Source organism: Pseudoliparis swirei, chromosome 5, assembly GCF_029220125.1.
Source record: "Pseudoliparis swirei isolate HS2019 ecotype Mariana Trench chromosome 5, NWPU_hadal_v1, whole genome shotgun sequence".
Taxonomy (NCBI): Eukaryota; Metazoa; Chordata; class Actinopteri; order Perciformes; family Liparidae; genus Pseudoliparis; species Pseudoliparis swirei.
The window spans coordinates 12,645,532-12,668,942 of NC_079392.1; the positions used below are offsets into that span (position 1 = coordinate 12,645,532).

Genomic DNA, 23,411 nt, shown 5'->3' on the forward strand with positions numbered 1-23,411 from the left:
GTAATAAAAGAACGAGACCAGACTGGTGTTGGACAAAAAGAAGAAGATGGATTGGTGATGATTGTTTAGTGACAGAGAAGAAGAAAATGAATTCTCAATAATGGACATTTTGTTCTTGTCTCATCACTGTGAGGTCAAACATTTTCCAATTCAATTCAATTCAGTTTATTTTTCATAGCCCAAAATTACAAAGACAAAATTGGCCTCAGAGGGCTTTACAATCTGTACACTTTCGACATCCCTGTCCCAGGACCTCACATCAGATCAGGAAAAACTCCCATAAAATAGAAACAACCCTTTCACAGGGAAAAAAGGGAAGAAACCTTCAGGAGAGCAACAGAGGAGGATCCCTCTCCAGGATGGACAGAAGCAATAGATGTCATGTGTACAGAATGAACAGCATTACAGCGTTACAACACATTCAATGAATATTACATACATTTGTGAATAATTAGTAGAAATATGTATAATGAAGTTCCCCTCCCTCTGTCTGTGGGACTGTGGCCCACTGACTCCCCCGCTCTGTACTGCGCCCACATGGCGGCTGAAGCTGCCTGTCTACAGGTTTCGTGCCGATAGCACCGCTAGTCGCTCAGCCGTCGCCATGTTGAGAGCTGTGGGGAGACAATGGACATGCTCTTAATTCTGTCAACAGAATGCTTGAAGTGAGGCCGTGTCATTTTTGAGAGTAGCATTAACACATTTTTCTTCTCCCTCTCTTTCATTAGCAATAAAGTGCAACCTTTGTTCAATTTGCCCCTCCAGCCTGATTTGGTCTGGAACGACCTGTTGCTGGCTGGTGTCGGCAAATGTTGGGTAGATATTGTTCTCGGCCTGATATCACTGTTGTTACTGTTATTACCGCTACACCGCGCGTTCTCTATGTTTCTGGTCGATAACATCAATCAGACTGAGAAACAGAGGCTGCTCAATCTATTTCCCTCAGAGGTAAGAAAGTTGATCTTGTTCATTGAAAAGATAAATATATATGCCACGATAAATGGTATCCCCTCCCGAATAAACACTGATTTCAGGACACAGTGGCAACATTCTGCTGCTTTAAACGCTTCAAATGTGCAAGATGGAGAGCTCTGGAGTGCGGATCATTCCGGCTGAAACCTTTGCTGCAGGCAGGGATTGTCTCTGTCGACCATTTTGATACATATTTACATGCTAAAACATAGGAATTAGAATTCATTAGTGTAATCTGAGGTCCAGATCTAGATCGGGAGTTGTTTGATTAGTAGCTTTGGGACATTGTTTTTGTACCGAGTCTGCCTCTCTCCTACTTTTGTCTCCCCTTATTTGGCACGACTCTCTGTAATATGGTTGTGCTTGAAGACTAATCTGTGCTATCTCAGCTCTAATTAACAGAGCATACATAGTTCCCACATTTGTTGTTTCTGGTGTTTTATTTTTGCAGAGATCTCCGTGTTGTTTTTGTGCAAAGCACCTGGACTTGTCTGCAGTGTGTACAGTGAGACGACGTTACCTACAAGTTAACCCCTCCACTAGTCGTGTCTTCACATGTCAGCGCCGTCCTCGTCCCCATCCTCGTCCCCATCCTCCTTCCCGTCCTGGTCCTTGTCATCCTGGTCCTTGTCCTTGTTCTAAACCTCCATCCATTCCTGAAAATACCGACCTTTTCGAAACTGCGTTCGGGAGACAATCGCTGTTTTCGTTTTCTCGTTCGCCGCGTAGGTGCAAAAAATAACCAATCAATCAGAAAAGCACGCTTGCACTCGCAGGTTAATGAGGAAATACACCGACTCGTGCAGCTGCTCCTGTGTCGTGTTTGAGGTTTACCTACTTCAGAGGAAGTGGTGTGGGGGAGAAGGCTGTGTTACAACCAGCAAATAAAACAGGATATCCGATACTGGAACAATTGAAACACGAAAGAGCCTGACAGACGAGGTTGTTTTCTCCTCCTTTCCGTGCCGCGTTGACCGCCATAGTGATTCAAATGAGCAAAGTGAAACATGACAAAGTTAGATCAAACATCCAATATATCTCCGGCGTGAGCTATCTGTTGTGGTGGACCCTGTGAGCGTATTTCTTTTTCATATGTTTCGGCATAGCGAGGATAAAATTGAGGCCCATCATATCAATGACATGCATAGCTGCCGAACATCAAAGGGCCCCTGATATCCTCTAACCGAGCATGTTAATTGGTGCTTGATTGATAACTTAAAGTTCACAGGCGACGGCATGTGTCGCCTAAACTGTTCCAGGGTGTCTTTTTGAAAATCAGTGGAAGAAGAATCACTGGCGGGCCCATTAAAAAATTGCCAGTGTGCACACTTGCAAATAAGCTGTCACACATTACAAATGAGATTACCTTTTTTATTTTTTCTGTTTGCCCTGGAACTTGGAGATGAGGGGATGCACGCAGTAAGACACTAAAATAGCGGAAACCTTTTTTTTCTTCTTCTTTTTTATCAGCGTGCTTGATCTGCAAGTGCTGTTTATGCTTTCCTCACGCACGATGAAAAAAAAAAGTATACTCACAGCTTGGAGCACAATGTAATCAGTTTGCAGGAAAGTAAGAACAATCAGTTAAAAGATAGCACTCAGAAAGAATTCTTCGTCTTTCTTTTTATTTATTTATTAATCAAATGTGGCCTTGAAAAAGAATAACAGAGATTTCATTTGTTGAAAATATTTTCATGAAACCACGTCATAGAAACTAATCAGTCAATATATAATTTGAACCAGAGATAAAAGCAAGTGTCGTATTTGCATGTACAAAAGCATGACACACGCATATACACACACACTCACACACACAATGTCAGTGCTACGAATGACGACAATAAAAAACCATGGGAGCAGTTATCACATTTGCATGCAATCACGAGCAAGCATTCTGACTGTCTGGTTTGCATGGCAAAGAGCGCGGAGGCCAGCGACAGCCCACGTGAAGCAACAGCTCCGTCAGACATCTGACGGTGGTTTCCACCTATCGAGCGTTTGCAGCTCTGACAAAGGAAAAGCGGCAGAAGAACTAAAAAATGCGAAGTGAAGCAAACATGGAGTGAGCACAGTGTCATGATCGGGAGTTTGTGTCTCGTTTTGTGTCTTGTTTTGAAGTCCTTGTGTAGTCTGTCTCCCTGTGATTGTCTGCCCTGGCCCTGATTGTTTCCTTCTGTGTGATTGCTGGCCCCGCCCTCATTGTGTCCACCTGTGTCTCGTTCCCCGTTGTCTGTGTATGTAAACCCTGTTCGTCTCATTCCCGGTGTGGCTTCGTACTGTTTGGTCCGTGTTTTTGTCGTCCGTTCTGGTTTGTTGATTAAAGATAGTTTTTTTGTGGTAATGTCGGCATTTGGGTCCTCTCTCTCTGCGACATCCGTGACCAGTCATGACACACAGGAGCTCAGTGTGAGCCAGAAAAGGTGTTTGAATAAACAAGGTATCATCAGAACGCGTCATCGTAAATGTGAAAGGCCTTTCGTAACAAGATATTGATTAAAGGTGCCTTCTCAGACTTTGGAACTGCAGAAATCTTGACATGCCAAAGCAGGAGAGGCACAGGTGTAATAACACTAACGTTTCGCAAATGAAGTGTGCTCACACCGCCTGTGTCAAAAATAATGAAGTATGCAGACTACCAAATGATGTGGGTTTGTTTGCGGTTGATGTACACGATTGTTCCATAAGACAATGCCAAAGGAAATAAAGGATTTACCAGGAAAAAAAATATTTAATAAAGAAATAAAGCCCCAAAGCTACACAAATTACTATTAATGTTAACAATGGATTGAATGACTATTTGTAATATGAAAGGGGTTGTAGTGATGAAACCACAGGTACCAGACTGTATTTCCTTCAGTTCTACGGAGCGATTTAGTAACTTTTTAGTTCATTGTTTTTTTTTTAACTCCAGCTATATCGTTTATTTTCAGTCTCTCTGCTCTCTTGCATCTGTTTTTAGTTGCAACAAAACTGAAAAAGCGGTTTGTATCGAAGAAGCTCTGATAAAGCCACTGCATGCTACCAGTTTAGCACCAGACAAAATTAGCAGCCAGCTGGGGAATGTAGCATTTAGCTGCCTAAGTGCTAGCTACTTCTGTCAGGAGTTAGTGGAGCCCAAAATTAAACTAAAAGAAGACTGAACATTGGTCTCATACGAACATCCCTCTAAATACAAGCCAGTGTTTGCTGGATGTGTAAACATGTGTAAAGTTGGAGTGCGTTAACAGCTTATTCCACTGCCCCAAAACGGCCCCCGCTTTTTTGTTGTTGTTGTTGATAATACATTTTTGAATAATACTGCTTTTATACTTTGTAAAATACAGTTTTCTTTCTCTTCACTAAGTTCAATTGCCTGTCAAAACATTTGTTTAAGTTACAGTTTGACGTGACATCTGGCACTACAGATATGGAATCATTTCCCGTTGGTGCACATTGATAATGTTCATTTCCTGTATAATATAACAACAACTACTATACCATAACTGTAGAAAAAGGCCTTTTTCAGAGAAAAACATGTAGGCCTACCATGTCACAGTGGGTAAAAACAGAGGTTTACATTATATATTGAATGAAGGCTGAATTCAATTGTTTTGCGTTTTGAGCACCATAAGCCAAGCGTCATAAAGTTCCATTATATTCTATAGGAGGTAAACATCTCTTCCACGAATATCTCCAAAACTCAGCAAATCACACCAAAACTATCTCAATGCACAACAGGAAAGAAGAAAACTATGTATTTTTTGTTTTTGGGGTGAATTGTCCATTTAACATGCTGTTTTTGGGGTATGATGGCAAACCGGTGTGACTAATACTATACTAGCTAGTCAATCTGTAGGTGACTCAAATTGATTATATAACATGTGTTCAATCACTATTGATCCCCTAATGAGAGCTGTTGAACCTCTGAATCACTCTGAATCCATATATAAGACAGAGAATAAAAACACTGACATGTGACCATAATAATTGTCATTTCAGCATATATTGATAATACATTGCACTTCCCTCAACATGCAACACAGAAACCAGGAACTGTAACTATAACAGGACGGGCACCAACACCTTGTTCACGTTTGCAGTGCATCATGCAAAGAAAGCTTTTGAACCATACGTAGAGGGTAAAATAGATACCACTGAAACTAAACAAACAAACAAACAAAGAATGAATTGCATCTGTTTCTTGTTTGACGGTTTGTCCTGGTGCTATTTGTTGGAAGCAGTTTTATGAGCTGTTTTTATTTAAAGTGTACTGTGTGTTTTCCAATCCAATACCTAAATATATGGCAAGTAATATTTCAATATGAAACAAAACTACCTAGTATTTGCAGGTTATAGTCACAGTTATAGTCACATTATAGTCACATCGCCCACTTTCTCATGGTTCCAGAATGCAGGCGGTGCATGATGGTGCATGACAGTGCACTACATGTACCACGTTGTGTATGAATTTGAATATGTTCAATTTTCAACATGAGCCCACTCAAACATCATTGCTCTGGATGCTCCGTTAGAGCTGAAACACTTGCTGAGCTGAGTCCTTTTCAGCCAGGACATTGTAATTCCAAAGCCCTTTGTCCAATTATCACACCTCGAGTTCAGCAGGATACTTGAGGGAAAACAAATTCCACAATTCTAAAAATTGTGAAAGCCTTAGAGTATTCATGTTTATAATCTAATTTAAAAGGATAACTCTCAACAAAATGCATCTGCCCTGGCTGAAAATAATAGTCCTAATCTGAATTAAGTGTCATTAATTAGCGTTTAGAGTGTGCCTTCTGAAGAGTAGCTGGCCTTTCCTCGCAGTATGTGAGTTGACCCTCGTATGGTTCATTATTGTGTGTTGATTAAGTTATATGGTAGTTATATTATAGTATATCTAGTTTGAGTTATTTAAAGTGTTTCTGTTTTATTTTGTGTCAAAACTATTCTATTCTAGGCTTATTTATTACGAGGCTGTTTAATTGATTGGCATTTTACAGGTGTGCATACTTGAACATCTAATTATTGATACATTTCAATTAGTTTCGCGGATGAGTTGTCACCACATGTCTTTTTGAGACAGAGTCAGAGGGTTTAGATCCGGAAAAGGGAAGAACAAAGAAAGAAAAGGGGAAACTGCGATCCATGATACATCGAGCTTTACATTTTTTTCTTCCCCTGCTCCACGATCATCCTTGTGTCCCGGGGGCTCGGGGCCGCGGTATTCCTGCTCCGTGACACCGCTGGCCTGCTGCCTTACATGGGCAAACCTCTCAACTCACTGAGACGGCTGGAATTTCAGAGCGTGACGTCACCGCCTACAACTCTCCCAGAATTTGGATCAAGAAGTTTCACTTTTTTTGGTTGGGATTTGAACCTCTCGTTTTATTTCCCCAAAAAGCGAGGTAAGCGAAACCACCGGGCACTCCTGCGACGCCTCGAACGTGTCTGCGGCTTTCGGCAGTGTTTAGACCCGGTGTAAGTTTGAGGTATGACTGGTTTACCCGGCGTTGGGAGCAGCTCGTCTCCAATTTGTTCGGCCTTGTTGGGCTATAATATGAATTTTACTGTAGCTCGGACCGAGTTCACAATGAGGGCGTGGACTTGCACGGTAGCCTCGGCTGGTGCTAATGTTACATGCGGGGACTAGCGAAGCTAACTTGTCGGTAGCTCGTGCACGAGCCGGGCTCAAGTCACGCGTTGAATATATAACCCTATATGTGTAGAAGTCGTTGTTAGCCGTCAACTTTAGCCAAAGAGTGACTCTGGGCGTCTCTGGCGTCTCTGTTTTTAGCCCAGCGCGCTGCTGCTGAGCAATGCGGAAGACCGACTTGTCACCGGAGAAAACACGAGAGCCCCTTCTCCGCTGTGAAATATGTCGCTAAATGTTTAACCGTAAGGGACTCACGAGCCTTCGGTCCCGTTACCGGAGTACCGATAACTGTGAGCTAAAGTAACTAAGAGTTGTTGGCGTTTACCCCCCCCCCCCCTCATAAAGTATGAACTGACTGATTTACGACGCAAAGACTCGCCACGTTGTTGAAATAGTTTCGTTGGCGGTGTTTTACCATGAAGTTGGAAAGAGTTGTCAGTAGTTGTGTTTTCTGCATCTATTAGACTTCGTGTCACACAACTAACGTTAATTGAGGCCCGTCGAGGTGTGGATAACGTTGCCGTGCTGGCCTACAGTGTAACTGTAATGCTACTGTGAACCCGGGTGTGGATGACTGCCTTGATTTTGTGACGTGAACAATGTCTAAACGGGTCAGGCCTGGCACCCCCTCGGGCCCTGATGTACCACCGCGAGCCCCGGACACAGCCGGTGCTCAGTGCTGTACGTGACCCCTTCACGAACAACATGTGACCAAAGACAGGTCTGAAGGAAGGGATTTTCTACCTCCTTGAGAAAAGAGAGACAAGTTAGTTGAGTCTCAGAAGAGGACACTTCTGTGTCCAACCATATTGTCCGCCATGCCGATTACATGCTCTTGTATTCACGTCCATAACTTCTTTAAAGGCCGACATAACTATGACCTCACCGATTACATTCTATGTGTGGACGACAATTCCTCACTTGCATCAAATGTGTCTCTGTGCACCACATGCATTGGGAAGTCCCTCTGAAGGATTACATTCGTCATTGTCTCACAGACGACATAACAGAATACCTCCCAAATGTTGCTTTAGTTGCCTTCGTCTTTTGTGAAAAATAAATGGGAGCCCTCGTCCACACTATAGATATTGTTCTACCATAAATGTTGCTAACGTGAAAAATAAGTCTCACTTTCTTCTCCAAAAGACTGAATTCCAACTTTGACTTAGATGTTTCAAATCAATAACACCAAGGTCCCCCGAGAGTGCTGCCATCAAACCGCATACATCTGCGTCGCTCCGACACATTTCTGACTCCGGCAACATTAAACGGAACTGTCTTTAAAATCTTCGGTTTGAAAAGGACTCGTTTGACAGCGTTGATGATGTTAAAGTTAAAAGATGAGTGCCTTAACCACCTTTGAGCCCGGGCCCCCCTGGTAGGTTTAGTCAAGTTACTTTACTGTTTGTGTTATTTTAATGAGTGTCCTTTTTATTCTTTTTTTTTCTGGAAGGAACTGCAGCCTACTCCAAGTGAGCCATTTTAGAGCAGAGTGTAATGTCAAGATGTTGGTATTTTTTTAGAAAGTGTCACCCGTTTGAGGGTTGCCACAACCAGAGACTGGTGTGGACTATTGGTTTTCCGGTATTCGATTGGATCTGGAGCTACCTGTCAATCTTTGCCACAGGATCATTTAACACCACTTACTGATGTGATAGAGGGATACCATTTAGTATATCCCACTACATAGTATTTAAAATGGAGTATGCCAAAAATCCCAGGATGTTCTTCTAAATCCGGTCGCATTTCACAGCATGCAAGCCAGCATGCTTTTCTGGCTATTCCCACCCACAATCCTTTGTGTATCATACACATGAACAAGAGGGTCAAAGTTCAAGGTTGAGGAAGAAGTATGTCTCAATTGAATGCATACTGCATGCAACAGTATACCTTTTGAAAGGGCAGTTGCAAGTACTAAAATAAAAAAGTACTAGGTTTGGATAGCAGCTAAAGTGTCAGTGACTGACCCAAGATTCTTGACTCATAGTTTTGTTGTTTTTATGGAGTTATAGAGCACATTAAAATATTCTTAGGCCACAGAACGAGTCTACGTAATCTTGGAGGAAAACAAGTGTATTGAGATAATATCTCCAGACCTTTGAGGCAACAGGCAGGGCATGGACATGTCGGTGCCTGTCTTAAGATGCCTGCCGTGGTGTCAGCTAGGGTGTGACATGTGGTGGGCTGGTTTGCACAACAACACTGTCGCCTTGAATCCATGTGGATTACAAAACTAGTCCTACAGGACAATTTGTTGTCCCAATACTCCGACCACCCCTAAAACTCCAGTCAGACTAAAGGCGAGCGTCCCTCTTGTGCTTTTACCGTCTCAAGAAGCCTTCAGCTCTCGCCGATTGTGTACTTGATGCAAGCTACTGTGCAACACAGATTTATCAACAACAAAGCGACAGAAATCTGACAATATATGATAATTATGTACCCAACAAGCTAACATGATTATTAGACTCAAACCCAATCGAGTAATATTAATGTTTTAAGTCCTAAACCACACTAAACGACAAGAAAACTAGACCACACTGACCACGTTTGGATTTATTTAGATTTTTGAATGTAGCTGTGTCTCATGTCTGCCTTTGCTGTTCGTTTAAAAAGTGTTATATATATATATAAACCCGTTTATTATTATCAACCACCCAAATTATGTTTTCTAGGGCTGCAACTAACGATTATTTTGATAATAGATTAATCTGTTGATTATTTTTTCGATTAATCGGATAAAAAAACAAACTCTAATTTTCAACTCTTTATTCAAAACGGGGTTCGTACGGTCATTGAAATCCTGGAAAAGTCATGGAGTTTTTAAATGGCTATTTCCAGGCCTAGAAAAGTAATTGAAAAAAATAAAATCCCACAATTTTTGGAAAAGTAATGCAAATTTGTTATATTCAAATGTTAATTTACACGGAATATATACTGTATGCTTTGGAATTCTCATTGTTAGTTTAAATACTACATTTGTTCATGTATACACAGAGGTTTCACAAAATGTTTAATCACGGAAATTTGGTTTAAAGTCCTGGAAAGGTCCTGGAGATCCACTGGTCAGCATGTGTATGAACCCGTCACAAACAGAACTGACAGCGCTTTACTCGCCTGAGTTTACTCAGCCGACTATTTGTGGGTTGAATGCGTCATACGTGTCGGTGAGGGGGCGTGGCTTATCTCTTGCCTTTCTTCGCGGAAAAATATTTTTCGCCACGGAACATATAACCACTTTTTCTACGTTATACTTCTTGTGGAAATGCCACACACGTGGTAACATCTAGCGCCCTGGTGTCTGGGGTCATGACATCACCCGTAGGCGCACACAGCTCCGTGAATGTCACTCCGACGACGGGGATGACTTCCGCTTCCAGAGCCACGAGCGCAGCAGCAGCCAATTAGATTCACTAACGGAGGAGCAGCAGCTCAGCGCTGATTGGCTCTCACAACGCAGCGTTCTGGTCTGTCCTCTTCCTCCGCTCCGCGCGCAACTCAACTTTTTTTATACTCTGCGACTCATTGAGTGCCGTAATAATCGCGCGACACAACGAATCGACAATGAAGCTCGTTGCCAACTATTTTATCAATTCGTTGTTGCAGCCCTAATGTTTTCACACAAAATGAGGTTGATAATTTCATCTAGTGATAAATATTACAATTACACAAAAATGAGGGTTCTACAGAGTTTGTTGTAAAAAGTAAGAGCCGATTGGCTCTGTGATTGGGCGATAGCCAGGCGTTTCCCATCATGCTCTGGGTGTTGCAGTCGGTGCGGAGCAGCTTGCTTCGCTGGCTCTAAAACTTGTGGCCGCCTCGCTCTCGTCAGTTTGTCGTTGCCCACGGCAACTTCATATCAACTGTTATTTTAGTCTTAGTTCTCGTCACTGAATAATTGTTACACCATAGTGAAACACTTTGTGCACCTCAACCTGTCAGCATTGTTTTTCCCCTGAACTGTGTCTTTGCTGTGAAACATGACTCCAACGGGCCATGACAGATGCCTGGTGATAAATGGCAGACCCACATTTAAATGCAAAACTTACACTTGGGTTCATGCAGGATTTATAGGAGGCTGCCTATGGCTCATCTGTCTTCAGATGAACACATTTCTTTGATGTTGACAGGACCCACTTACTACGTTGGCGTGGTCCTGCATGGCTAAATTATAGTTGTGTAACCTGTTGGAATGATGCAGTTTCTCAATCTCAACAGATTTCAACACGCGCCGAAGGGCATCGCTTCAACAACCTTGCAGGAATCCCGTCCATCTAGAGAGGAGACAAGGTGGGAGAGCTTTTGTTTTTAATATCTACTGGTTGGTTCGGTTTTATTTCCTCCTGCTTTTGTGTTGGGTGGTAGTGGAACTTATGTTTTTAAGGTCATGTGTTGCAGTTTAAGCTCAAGATTATGGACACAATTTAGTGAGTCAGGGTCGAGTCGCTGTCACAGATTTGACCATGAGGATGATTTGGAAACTTAAGGAAGGTTGAACACAGAAAAGCCAAACAATAAATGCTTGGTTGATTCATTGTGAGCAACTCGTTGTGTTGCACAGTATCTTTCAGTGAGGATCCCTATCAACTTGTTTTTGCTATAATATCTCTGCCCTTCTGTTGTAAAGAGGGCAAGAAGGGTAACTGCCTATCTGGGCAAAGTCGTACAGACCTTTTTACAGCTGACATCACGATGACCTCACGGTGTTGGCTGGAGGCCCAATGAAGGAAAGGCTGGAGGCAAATGGGAATCGGCTTCGGGCAGTGGGCTCCATTTACACATGGGAAAAGCCTGTTGCGTTATTGGGGGGCCAGATTTGATGTTGCGTACACACGGCTACAATGTATCCAATAGAGATGGGCAGAAAATCATGCTTTAAGTCAACTTTATCTTCTTTTCTGTTTTTTTAAGGCTTTTATGTCTAGACGTTGCAGCCACATTGTCATGTGACCCTGATTGGCTGCAATTATGATTTTAGAGTTTGACTTTCATTTCAATAACCTCCCACAAATTGAAGCGCCTCACTCTTCTTCCTCAGATTACCACCAGCAACAGGCTTTTCTCCTCTTTTCTGAAATGTCAGACTAAGGCAGCGTTATAGTCGTGCAAAAACTGCACACTTTCTTATACGACTGTTCAGACTGACTTGGCATCGCTACAAATCAGATTTGCACCAGATCTAAATATCGTCAGAAAACCTCATTTTTAAATGCAACTATTTTTAAAATATAATATTTACATGTATTTTAAATATAAGTATTTAAACAATTATTTATGACCATGTGAGATTTTCAGTCGCCCGAACGCAGTCTGTCCTTTTGGGGTTGGGGTGAAGTGGGTTGTGCTGTAACGAACACACTGGCACCAAGTTGCCCTTCAAAACTGTTTCCAGTCCAGGCGGAGAGGTGAAATGTTTTCTCTGCAAGCAGCTGTTAATGTTACCGCGATCTCCTCTGACCCACGGCACTGCTGGAGAGTAATCACACTTTAATTATACCTTCTTAATCACTTGAGCACAATCAGTGTGACAAGACAGCTTCTCACAGGAAATGGGCTATCTTTACCTTCTAATCTAGCCCGGACGACTGATTAAAAAAAAAAATGGAAGAAAGAGTAAATTGCATCCATTTCCCTACATTTCTTTAATTATTTTGTTTTGCTATTTTATTGTGATACACATTTACAGCTTTCTAAGCTTAGTCATTTTGTCTTCATTTCGACTTCTTTGCCCTTCTATAAAACTGTAGCTGCTCATGGCGTTACCCATCTTACGTCATACCGTACCCAAAGAGATGGTGAAAAGTTCTCTATTATTATTCCCCCAAGTGAAAGGTATGCACCACAGAACTGGCTCTGCTGAGGGACTCTGGCTCAGCTGCGTATGGCATTCCAAGTAAAAAAACTAACCAAGCTGATATTGCCCTCAATACTGTCTCCGTACTTTCTCCATATTTGGAAATGTTTATCTCCTCACGATGGTTGACAGAGGTTGGGAGAAGGGGATGTGAGTCATTTCAGCTGCATAAGGCTTTCTAGGGTTGAGAGCAGCCTTTCCAAGTCACTGCCATTTAGTCAAGCTAGTTTTCCCTGCTTCAGTGATCTAAAGAGAAACTGTGAGTATCACTCTTTATTTTTCTTTTTATGTTTTATTTTCCTGTGTGTGTGCAGTGAGAGAATGCCACTAGTTGTTGTCAAAATAGTTCTTTAATATAATACCTTTTTGCGTCGTCCAAAATTAATCTTGGAAAAAGTTCTTAAACTGGAAGAAGCTCAGACAAGAAGGGATTTATTGTGTTGTGTGTGTGAGATATTTTCGGGAAGTTCTTATTCTCATTGTTTTAAAAGTTCGGACAAAATTGGCACTGCTGTGAGAACATTTTTGACTGCCAGACTGTGTGTGTGTCTGTCTGTCTGTCTGTTCGTTTGTCTGATATCTACACCTTAACAGGTCTGACCTTCCTCCTGGCTCTCACTCGAACACTTCAAACACTCTGTGTGGGAGGTGCCCTGCAGCAGCAGCAGTAGTAGTATTCGTAGTAGAGGGAAGAGGTACATTATTTTTACTTCGCTTTAAGGTGCTGACGCCACTCGGCTCAGTGATGGTGTGATTATCTCTCACTTTTATCTTCAAATGATGCTGGGACTGTATCGGCCTCGAAGCTAGTGACCCCAATTTCGTCCGATTGTCAATTATTATTATTTTTGTCCCATATTGTTTTATTGGATGCTGTATTGCGTACAAATTAATTCATGAATATATTAATGTGTAAGCCATTTATCGGTGAATGAAATTTTACAAAGTATGTTCTCAGCCATGCTTTTTCCCTTTTACTTGTCAATATTTTCATCGTAGTCACCAAAGACTAAACCGGCACCCACATGTCTTTTTAAAATATATTTGTGTGTCTGCAATAAATTACAAAACATGTTTAGATTCTATAATTTGTATATGTCTGCAGCAGTGTCACTGTGAGCACGATAGCACGTTGACTTTATCTGACATGCCTCTGGCTTTGGGTGCTTTTAGGGAGAACTGTTGGTCTCCATTAGCCTTGAAGTCAAACTTTATAACATTTTGTGATAGAAATGTAAAATTTTTGACAGTTCATTTTGACTCCCGCACACTGTCCCCTTCAAGATATTTAATATTTGGTTCCCAAAATTAAATCGGATTATTCCACCAGACAATAGAAAAGAATATATGAAATCGATTGATTGACCTCACAAAGATCAGCAATGACAGCCACACACAGGTAGAGTTACATTGTTAGTGTTGGTGGTTTGGATCACATTTGTAAGGGGGGGTCACGTCCAGATTATCCAGTGAGCATAGTTTACTAAATCCCAAAAGCAGTTTTTCTCCATCCGTCTTTTTCTCTCTCTGCACATCCGCATTGTTTAAAAGGTGGTAAACTTCATCACAGCTGAGGAAGATATTGCCCTGTCACTGGCTTTACTCAATCAGTTCAGATCTCTGACCTACATTATGTTTTAGTATTTACCATTATCCCACAATTGTTGAAAATGAGTCCGTCTTAGTTTAAAGTATCGCGCCAGATGGCTGTGCACCGGGGAAAGCAACATTGTGGAGGCTTCATTGGGAAAAGATTGAGGAGAGGAAGTAAAGAGGAGTTTTGTCAGAATTGAATATCATAAAAACAATTTGGAAAACATGGAGTGCTTTGATGACCTAATTAATTTGGAGTAGCCATCAAAGTTAATCAGGCTCTAGCTGTTTTTTACACCCCTGTTAGAGAGACTTTGTATATTTGAAGATCAGATTTGTAAGATTGACTATTATCCAACAGACATATTGAACTCCTGCAAATTCATTGGAGTTATTGCCTTAGAAAAGAGATCTTCTAATGTCAACAAGGTTTACCTGGTGAGGTGCGCTGAATGTGATATTCTAACAACACTCTTATTATTTATTTATTATTATATCAACTTATAATTTTTTCATAGATTTCAGATTTCTTTGGCTTGGTCCGTCACTCTAACGTTGATCCAGCTGCTTGCTGCTGGCCAGTATATCTCTACAGCTCTGTTGAAGCCCACCCTCATAGAAACATCGTTAGCTCTGTTAGCGCTGCTAGCCACCAGCTCAGCTGTCACCATGTGGAGAGCCCCTTGAGAAGCAATAGAAAGGCTTGCAATCTTTCATTTAGCGCCTTTTAAATAAAGGTATAATAATAAATTCAATAGAAGCTCGATACCAGTTTTATTTATTACCACAGTATCAAGAATATTGGAGTGAGGTGTTTCTCAGCAAATACACCGTCAACAAGAATGTTTTGAGGCAGTTGGTTTAATAAGCTTTGCTGATCGTTGCTTACGTCGGTCCCCGGCGACCTCTCCAACGTTCTTCAAATCACTTAATCTGGTCTCACTCTACTTTGCGGCCCTTCATTTCCATATTATTGCCATCCCCAGATTGGGAGGGATTGTGATGTTTTCAAGACGAGTTTCCCAAATGAATCTCGTCAACGAATTACGGCATGATTAACAGGAGCAATTACACGGAGAATCCAACTGAGCTGAAGAAAATCAAGCTAAAGGGTGAGGGGATTATCTTTCGTATTAAGGAGAATCACTTTAAGGGCTTTGATTACTTTCTGTTTTGGTAACTCTTGATTACTCTTTAACTAATGATGCCTTCGAAACAGCTATTTTTCCCCCCCGGTACCGTTGAGTTTTGGAGTGCAGAACGAAAATGTTGTGAACATGTGCAGTGTCTGCAGTCTGACTTCTAGCAGCACTAACACTGACATGATGACCCGGGCTTTGGGAATCATTGCTGGTGGATTGGAATTTAAAATGTATTGTAATGAATTATAATGCTGTCAGGTAGCGTATCTGCCGACAGCTTTAAGTACTCTTTTTAGTATCTGGATTTTTGAAACAATCCAAGTTGTTTTTCTATTTCACAGTCGAGCTGAAATGGCTGATCCATAAACAACAATCTGAGGCGCATTCTTTTTCAATAGATTTAAGATTTCTTTGGTGTGGTCTCTTTTTTGTGTCCGCCTGCTGGTGGCCAGTATAACTCAACACCTCTGTTGAAGGTGAAGGAGATCCACCTTTAGGCTTTGACTACATGATGTCATGACCATCCTTCATGTCAACAGCCTCTGCCAGACGCTTTGTCATGTCTGAAGAATTCAGCGTTTTTATTTCATTGGAATGAATTATCTCTTGCTTTAGTGGCCTTTATATCTGCACTGAATCAATGAACACATCTAGTTTAATTTGTCTTCTGTTGCCTCTATTGCTTTGCCTCTCACCCCCAAGACTCCCATCTCCGGTTCTAATATTTGTATGAGTAATACATTATAGTTATCATGTCTGTCCGGGTCAAATTGTTCACTATAAGGAGATGATTATTCTAACAATTTTCTTTATTGTAAATTATATATAAAATTTGGTAAAACTACTGTTTTAAAAATGAAATATAAAAAAAGATATATATCGTTTTTAGTTGGTTTTACAAATGTTTTCCAAATGTTATATTCTGAAAAGATAGCATGAGCAAATCATTTACCGAGTAGAATTATTCCTTCTCGTGAATCTCCGAGAAATCTACAGATGCAAGATGGCAAAGTATTGGTATAAACCCCTGAGCAGGACTTGGGGAGGTACCTAAATAACAACGAGAACTGTATTGCTTTCCGGAGAAGTAATCTAGAAGGACTCTGTTTTGCGGTGAGTCCCCAACGGCCATCACTTTTTACATTCTGGCTGCTGGACATTTCTCCTGACTGCTCGTCAACACTTCCCAGTAAACAATTGTAATCTTAACAGGTCATAAGTGATTGTGTTCTCAAAGTGACATTCCCCCCGTGCCCCTATCGTTTAGGATCAGATGTCACAAACTGATTAGTCTCCGATTAGCCAGAAGCGGGAGACTAATGGGACTCTTCACATGATGTGACTGATACACTTACTTGACGGATCAGATGCCAGCTTCCAAAGGCGGTCAAATTACTATTGCATGTTGCTGGAAAAACACAGGGCCATTATTGATGTGCGTCTCAAATTCAAAATGCTATCTTTTAATTTAATCATTGTCATCTATGGTGGTTATTTGCATGAAATAAATCAATGTATAATAACAATTTATTAAATGATGTATATTTATTGAAATGTTTGATTTAATTAATAACAATTTCTAGGTTTGAAGATGTATTATAAGGTGCTTGGAGCTAGTGTTGGGAAGTTTAAACGGGTAATAAATACCTCTCTAATATCTGTTTTACATTGCTGTGGAAACTTCAAGCAACTTTATTTATTAATTTTCCCATTTAAAAATGTAATTTTATAATATTTTAACACTTGATGATGGTAGTTTGACTTCACATACAAAGTTGACAGAATAGAGCTTGAACTCTAATAATAACCTGAGTGAGCTGTTAGCTCCCTTAGCGGCAGTGTAGAGGAGAGGCTCACTGTCTCATACTGGGAATACTCTGCGCAGCATGGGGAATTCCGATCAAATAAGTGTCTAATTAAGTTAGTTGTTTCAGATATTTTACGGTTGTTCTTTCACAGATTATTGTAGGATTACAGTCGTGACAAATGGCAGCCTTGTGTCTTCTTCACTCATGATGACCGGACAAAATGGTCACCTATGAGGTTTTCAATTTGCTGCAAAACGATCTGTGCATCTCGAGTATTTATGGAGTAAAGGTCAATAATGTTTTGTAAATGTGTATAATTTACTGGAATTTCAAAGAAACTTCTTCTATTTATGAATTTAAACTAAATGTGTGAATATCTCTAGGGCTGGTAATGCTTCCTTTTTTAACTTGAACTCTTAAATGTATGATTCAGTCTTTTAGAAGTCTCCAGGAAGCATTCACAAAGCACTCTTGACAGAACAGCCAGACTGTAAGTAGAGCAATAATGGAATATCAGCCATTACCACAGAAGTGTTTGGGGTTAAGCATAAAAGCTGCTGCTATTTGACTTCTGGGGTGATTCGTCACCTTGAACTCTAAACCTGGCAGCGGTTCCTCTCGACCTTCATTGATAAAAGAGAACGGATGCTCCTGGTCAGATACAAAGTGGGTTGATGAAAGCTGATGTAGCGGTTTTGGAGAAGCTAGATCACATGTTTTGTTGTTTTTGGAGCTTCTTGCTGACGTCCGAGATGTTGGGGTTGTGCTAAATTGAGTCGGATGGGTTCTAGATTTTTGTGCCACGTTGGGCACAACACCCCTTTGTGCTGCCACAATCTTATTGCGTTATCATGGCCGTACGCCGTGTGGGCCGCATCATTTCGTTACCCCATCACTCTTGGAAGGAGCCATGCTCACAGGGCCTGCATTCATTAGACGACTGGCACACTGTATACATGTGCATATTTCACGTGGCTATTTGGCAGGATCAATTGCCAGCAAGTCCCCGGTGGTCCAGGAATGCAATTACCTACTGACCCAAATCATCCTCTTGGCTGGAAGTCGGTGTCAGTGTCACTGGCAGCGTAACACCTGGGACAAAGGCTTCACTTAACCTCGCGCTCACCCCTCCATGTAATCCGTACGTGGAGGGCATGTCGAAAACATGTGTAGGCTTCCACAACTTAGCTGTGAAAACATACATACAATATATGTGTGGCGAAGAGGGTAAACGCTTAAACTACAATGTTTTGCCATGAAACTTCTTGTGGATAATTGACATGAAGACAATACTTTTTGTAATCAAGTTTCAGAATTTTTTTGATGTAATAAGTGAATGACGCATCATCGGATTGAAAATGTGCTCATCTGCATACATTTCAGAAATCTTTATTTCTGGATGAATTTAGGTTCATTATTGTTTCATTTTGTTGACCTATTATAGTCAAAGGTTTCTACTGAGAGGATTTGTAATATCACTTTTTATCACCATATAAATCGTAAAGAAATTCTTAACAGTCATGAAATTAATGTTTTTAGGAATACGATGTTGTACAAATCATAAAAAACTATATTCTGAAGGTTTTTACTCGGAGCTTAGTTCTGAGTAAAACTGTATGTTTTTGAAATTGTACTTTAAGTTCTGCCGACTTACATTTTCCTGTTAGGGTAAAAAGGGAATTCTTCCTTCAATATCGTGTATTACTTATATAATTCAAAAGAATACTCAGTGAGCATATGAATAAATACAATAAATGGGCACACAGCTCAAAGTTAACCGTAACCTTGTTCCTTCCTCTTGGTAAACGCGTTGTATGAGGTACACAATGAGGTCGGTCCGGCCTTGATTTCAAACCAATAACAAAATATGTGGGGTTTTTTGCCGAATGAATACAGTGACGCATCCTAAGGATGTAAAATAGAAATACATTTAATGATCTGGACTGATGACATACAGTTGGGGAGGTGTGTTTTTCATCTTTCTTTAAATTTTATTTTGGGTGAACTTTAAAACATCTCTGGGCTCGGAATATTACGCTTAAAAGGATTTGGGATTTGCATTGATGAGCATACTCCAAATTAAGCTTTATTGAGCAATATTACTTCCTGGTCGTGTCTTCCCTGACCAGAAAAATCGAGCGGGCCTCTCAGTAATGCCGTCTTACAGTGAGACCCGATGTCGAAGACGTATCTAGTGGAAAAAACACAAGCGTAACAATCAGTAAAGTGGATTGGAGTGGATTTACAAATAATCAGGACACACTTATAGTAATGAGGAGGATAAAGGATAGATCAGACCCCCGTGACATGCTTAAACGAACAAACTAACCAAGTACTATTTTTAACTCGCCGAACAAGATGCCTCAGGCTGCTCAACGTACCAAGCACTCAAGTGTTTCAGGTCAAAGTGGAGCCAGGTCTTCGGTTACCTCTTCATGCCCTCGGCTGAAGGCCCCTCACACACCTGTTTGTCCAGCTCTTCCATCTTTTCAAAGCTCCCTGTTCTCAGCATTTTAGGCAGAAATGGACTGTCAATATGGAAGATTATGATTTATGTTTGTGTTTTTATTTAATTTTTTAGTTCCAATTTTTCTTCTTCTTCCTTGTCTGATTGTTCGTATAGTTGGTTGTTATGTAATTTTTATTCATTCGTTGTTTTAAATTGTCTGGTGTAACTTGTTAAAAACTTAAAATAAAATGATTGAAAGAAAGAAAGAAACGGACTGGAGTTCCAGCGCTGGAGCAAAGCAGTGTGTGACTTGAGGGTTAGTTTGGATTCACCAAAGTCACAACAGTCTGTTCAGGACCTGATGCATTCAAACTAAGTTTTGTTGCTGCCACGTCCACAGCAATACATTGCGTTGCTCCCGTGCCTCCACATATAAAAACACTTTACTCTTTACTAGTTGCACAACGTATGTCATTTCGAGAAATGTATCGTAATAAAAAGAATCCAAATAGTTCACTAGACTATAGATTATACAGACAAAGCCAGTTCTCTTTTAGAAGCTTTAAAACACAAAGGTCATCAAAACGCTATATTTAAGTCAATACTTTTCAGCCAAATAGAGTAGTTTACAGGATGTTCAACCTTTTGTGTTTATAATAATGCTTGTGATACTTGACCCGTTTCTTTATGGGGCTTTTATAAAGACAATAAAGTCATCAACTTCACAGTTCATTTTGTTTGTCAGCACTCTGGCGTCTCTAGATACTCGGAGCTCTTGTTTCGTATAAACGAAGCTTAACACACCGGCGTCATCATTTAACGCATGTCCATTCAGCTTTAACTAACGTTGCCTCTGCTGCTGGACAAACAGCGGACCCCTCTCCCTCCATTCCGTGTTCCCATGTTTTACACAGAACAGCACATCACGCACTAATAGTACAATGCACATCATTGAGTGTCAAGTAAAAGAACACACACGTACTCGGTAATTCTTCTTCTACTCTGTCTCCGACATGGTCTGACAAGTCACGGCCTCTCCCGACTAAACAACGCCACGGTGAAATCTCAGCCTGAATGCCATTTCCCCCCAAAACGTTCAGCCCAACTCTGTTGAAATGGAGCAGCTCACATTTGGAGCGAGAGCAACAATTCGGCTTGACGCTGTGTCTTAGAATCTCCTCAGCTCCCCTGTAGCCGCCGTGCACAGATTGTGTCGAAAGTAAGAATAAGAATAAAAACCCACTGGTAAGAGAGATTTAAAAATGGAACGGTAGGGTTGCATTTTTCACTGTTTTCTAACAGTTTTCCGACTAAGAGGAATACACGGTCTGTACGGAGAGCCAGAGGTGACGCTAGCGTGGAGCCTTTCTCCTGCATTGGGTTGTCCGTGAAGTCAATCCGTTGCTTGTACTAAATAACCCTGAGCCGGCTTCCAAGCAGGGTATCGGACCCACAACAAACAAACAAAAGCAAAAACGCAGAATCTTAATTACATAGAAGCCATGTTAGTGTTTGTTGGTGCCGTTAGGAGCACTAATGCAGTACGATTTAGACTTTAAAGCACTGCTAATGCTCTTACAAGTGTATTGGAAGAGGTGGAGGGGATCGCCACAGTCGCTTTGTCACAGCATCAAGAAAAAAGCTTCTTTGTGTCTCCACATGTGCATCTACTTGCCCTGTTCTCGTGTCTCATCGATGTACATCGGAGGTTAAAGGCTGCGATCTAGATCTTAGCGATCTGCCCCAGGATCTGCTTCATTGACGGATTATCCAATTGGACACGATGGAGCGTGCCTTGTGGATCATCGCGTCAGGGCGCCACCACTCAGCTTGTGGTTTGAGCTCCCCGCGTGCTTTTGTTTTAGTGGGCTTAAAGCTGAGGGAACCTTCCCTTTCAGGTCACTTGTGTTAATATCAGACAGATCCAGTACATTAGATGCATTAATCTCATAAATCCTTCCCAACTTCATTTGTTGCAGCATTTAAATTAGGAAGAAACAGCCGAAGCCTTTCAGGCAGCACGTTTGTTTTCCCCGAGCCGTGCTCCGTGCTGTAGTCCTTCACCCCGTTAATAATAAAAGCATTGAGACGTTCCGGGCATGTTGTTCTACCACGCTGAGCAACTTAGTAAGTAGATCTCAATGAGAACCCATTCGTCAAGTTTTGGTTTCTTTTCAGTTTGCCTTCACAAATTACGAATTTGTCAGAGTGCTTTACAATCTGTACACATACGACATCCCTGTCCCAGCACCTCCCATCGGATCAGGAAAAACTCCCCAAAAAATAGAAAAGAACCTTTCGGTTCGAAGAAAAGGGATTATTCATGTTGTGATCAGACGTTGCTGTTTCATGAGCGTAATGCTTTTTTGCTCTTGTGTCATTGTCCCGCGGTTTTCTTGAGGATCTCCAGCATCAGTTCCAACGTATCGACATTTTTTAAATGTGTCCTTTTATGCCATATACTGAGGTAATAAGGTAACTGTAGAACACACGCACAGTTACTTGAACTTCATGTTGAAAACAACATCTTTGATATCATGATGCATCATGACATTGTGTGTGTGTGTGGGGAGACAGAGCTCCTTGCAGACACATCCTGGTCTCTGCAGACAAAATCACACATAGACTCTGAATTTGGTGTTGAGATAGAACCCAATGACGCATTAAAGTAACCGACTGACTGACGTCGAACTCTGGGAGACTCTGCCGGAGGGTGCAGAAGCCCCAACTGACAACCCGAAGCACTGCAGACTTATAGGAAGTGTCGGTAAGAGAGCCCTCAAAGACTCTACGGGTTCACCGTAGGACAAGCCGCCGTCGCACTTCACACACTTAATGTCAAAGTCTGAGGGTCAACTGAGGAACAACTGGCCCACAGAACAGAGTGAACACAGGAAAGTCTGCAGGCAACACAGACCGGGACATGAGCGCTGCAGCAGTGGTACAGGCCAGGCGGGGAGGTGGCTGGGTCAGGTGAAACTCAGTGGAGGCAACCTGTGGCCAGGTGAGGAATGACTCCCTGAAGAAAAACATCTTAAAAGGAGCCGGGCAGATAATACACCGGTACCAGGCTCATGCAGGAGGGAGCAGCGCCTGAATCGGGGGCGTTTGACCGGAACGAGCTTCATTTGTATCTGTGTGCCGCAAACCAAACGTGCAGTCGACTCCATTCAGAGGATGTCTCCTTTTGCCTTCTTAATGCCAGTACATGTACAATGGATGCATTAATTTGCACAAGCACTGTATTTATTAAGGAAAGTAGTGAAATATTTTAGATGACGTACCTTTCTAAAGAAAGCTTAGGATCGGTTATCTCCAGCGACTATGACAGCATTGTACTATTTTGTATAATTTTTTTTGTGGTAAAAAAGAAGTCAAGCAAGGTAATTCCACTCCATTTTTTTAAACACGTACTGACCGGAAGGCTAATGCTCCGACTCAAAGTGCAGTGTGTTATTAGTGCATTTTGAATTCTCGTTGAAAGTCACGGAGAGAAGTTCGTTCTCCCTGTGAAAGCTGCACGTTCACATCCATGAGAAGCGCCGCGAAGCATTCAAACTGGGGGCGTGGAGAGTTCCTCTGCCACGTTGGACCTGGGACCCGCTCACCTCTGAGTGAGAGCAGGCTGGGTTTTTCCCCCGGTCTGGGTGAAGCTCTCAGGAGCCGTTTTTGCAGGTCAGGTGTAAACCTGAGGAGCCACTTGCTTCCCCTCGGGGGTATTTCCTGCACTCTAGCCAGCCCCACGGGCAGCTACACTGTACCAAGCTCCGAAAAGGTAACGTGCACTAATTTAATTTGAAGCGCACCCTTCACTTTGCTGTGCCTGCTGTAAAGGATTGGTTATAAATACACTATAAAACCAAGGAGTGAGGGGGGTGGGGGGTAGTTTTTCGGGGATATGTATTTTTCATTGGTTTGGTCTCCCCTTTCAGGCTGTAAACTTCAAGGCCCAATCAAGCTGTCC

The 23,411-nt window shown here is 41.6% G+C and overlaps 1 protein-coding gene across 11 annotated transcripts in view; it reads left to right on the plus strand.

Moving 5' to 3' along the window:
• The first annotated feature begins 6,174 nt into the window (after positions 1 to 6,174).
• Positions 6,175 to 23,411, plus strand: part of lpp (LIM domain containing preferred translocation partner in lipoma) — a 131,446-nt gene continuing 114,209 nt past the window's right edge. For 3 of the 11 annotated variants that reach the window (XM_056414710.1, XM_056414713.1, XM_056414712.1), the window contains exons 1-2: positions 6,175 to 6,356; positions 10,820 to 10,891. The gene's annotated coding sequence lies outside the window, so the exon portion shown is untranslated. Of the gene's footprint in view, positions 6,441 to 10,819; positions 10,892 to 12,669; positions 12,715 to 23,411 lie in introns of those variants that run through there. The other 8 variants (XM_056414714.1, XM_056414723.1, XM_056414716.1 and 5 more) reach the window with 6 other exon arrangements.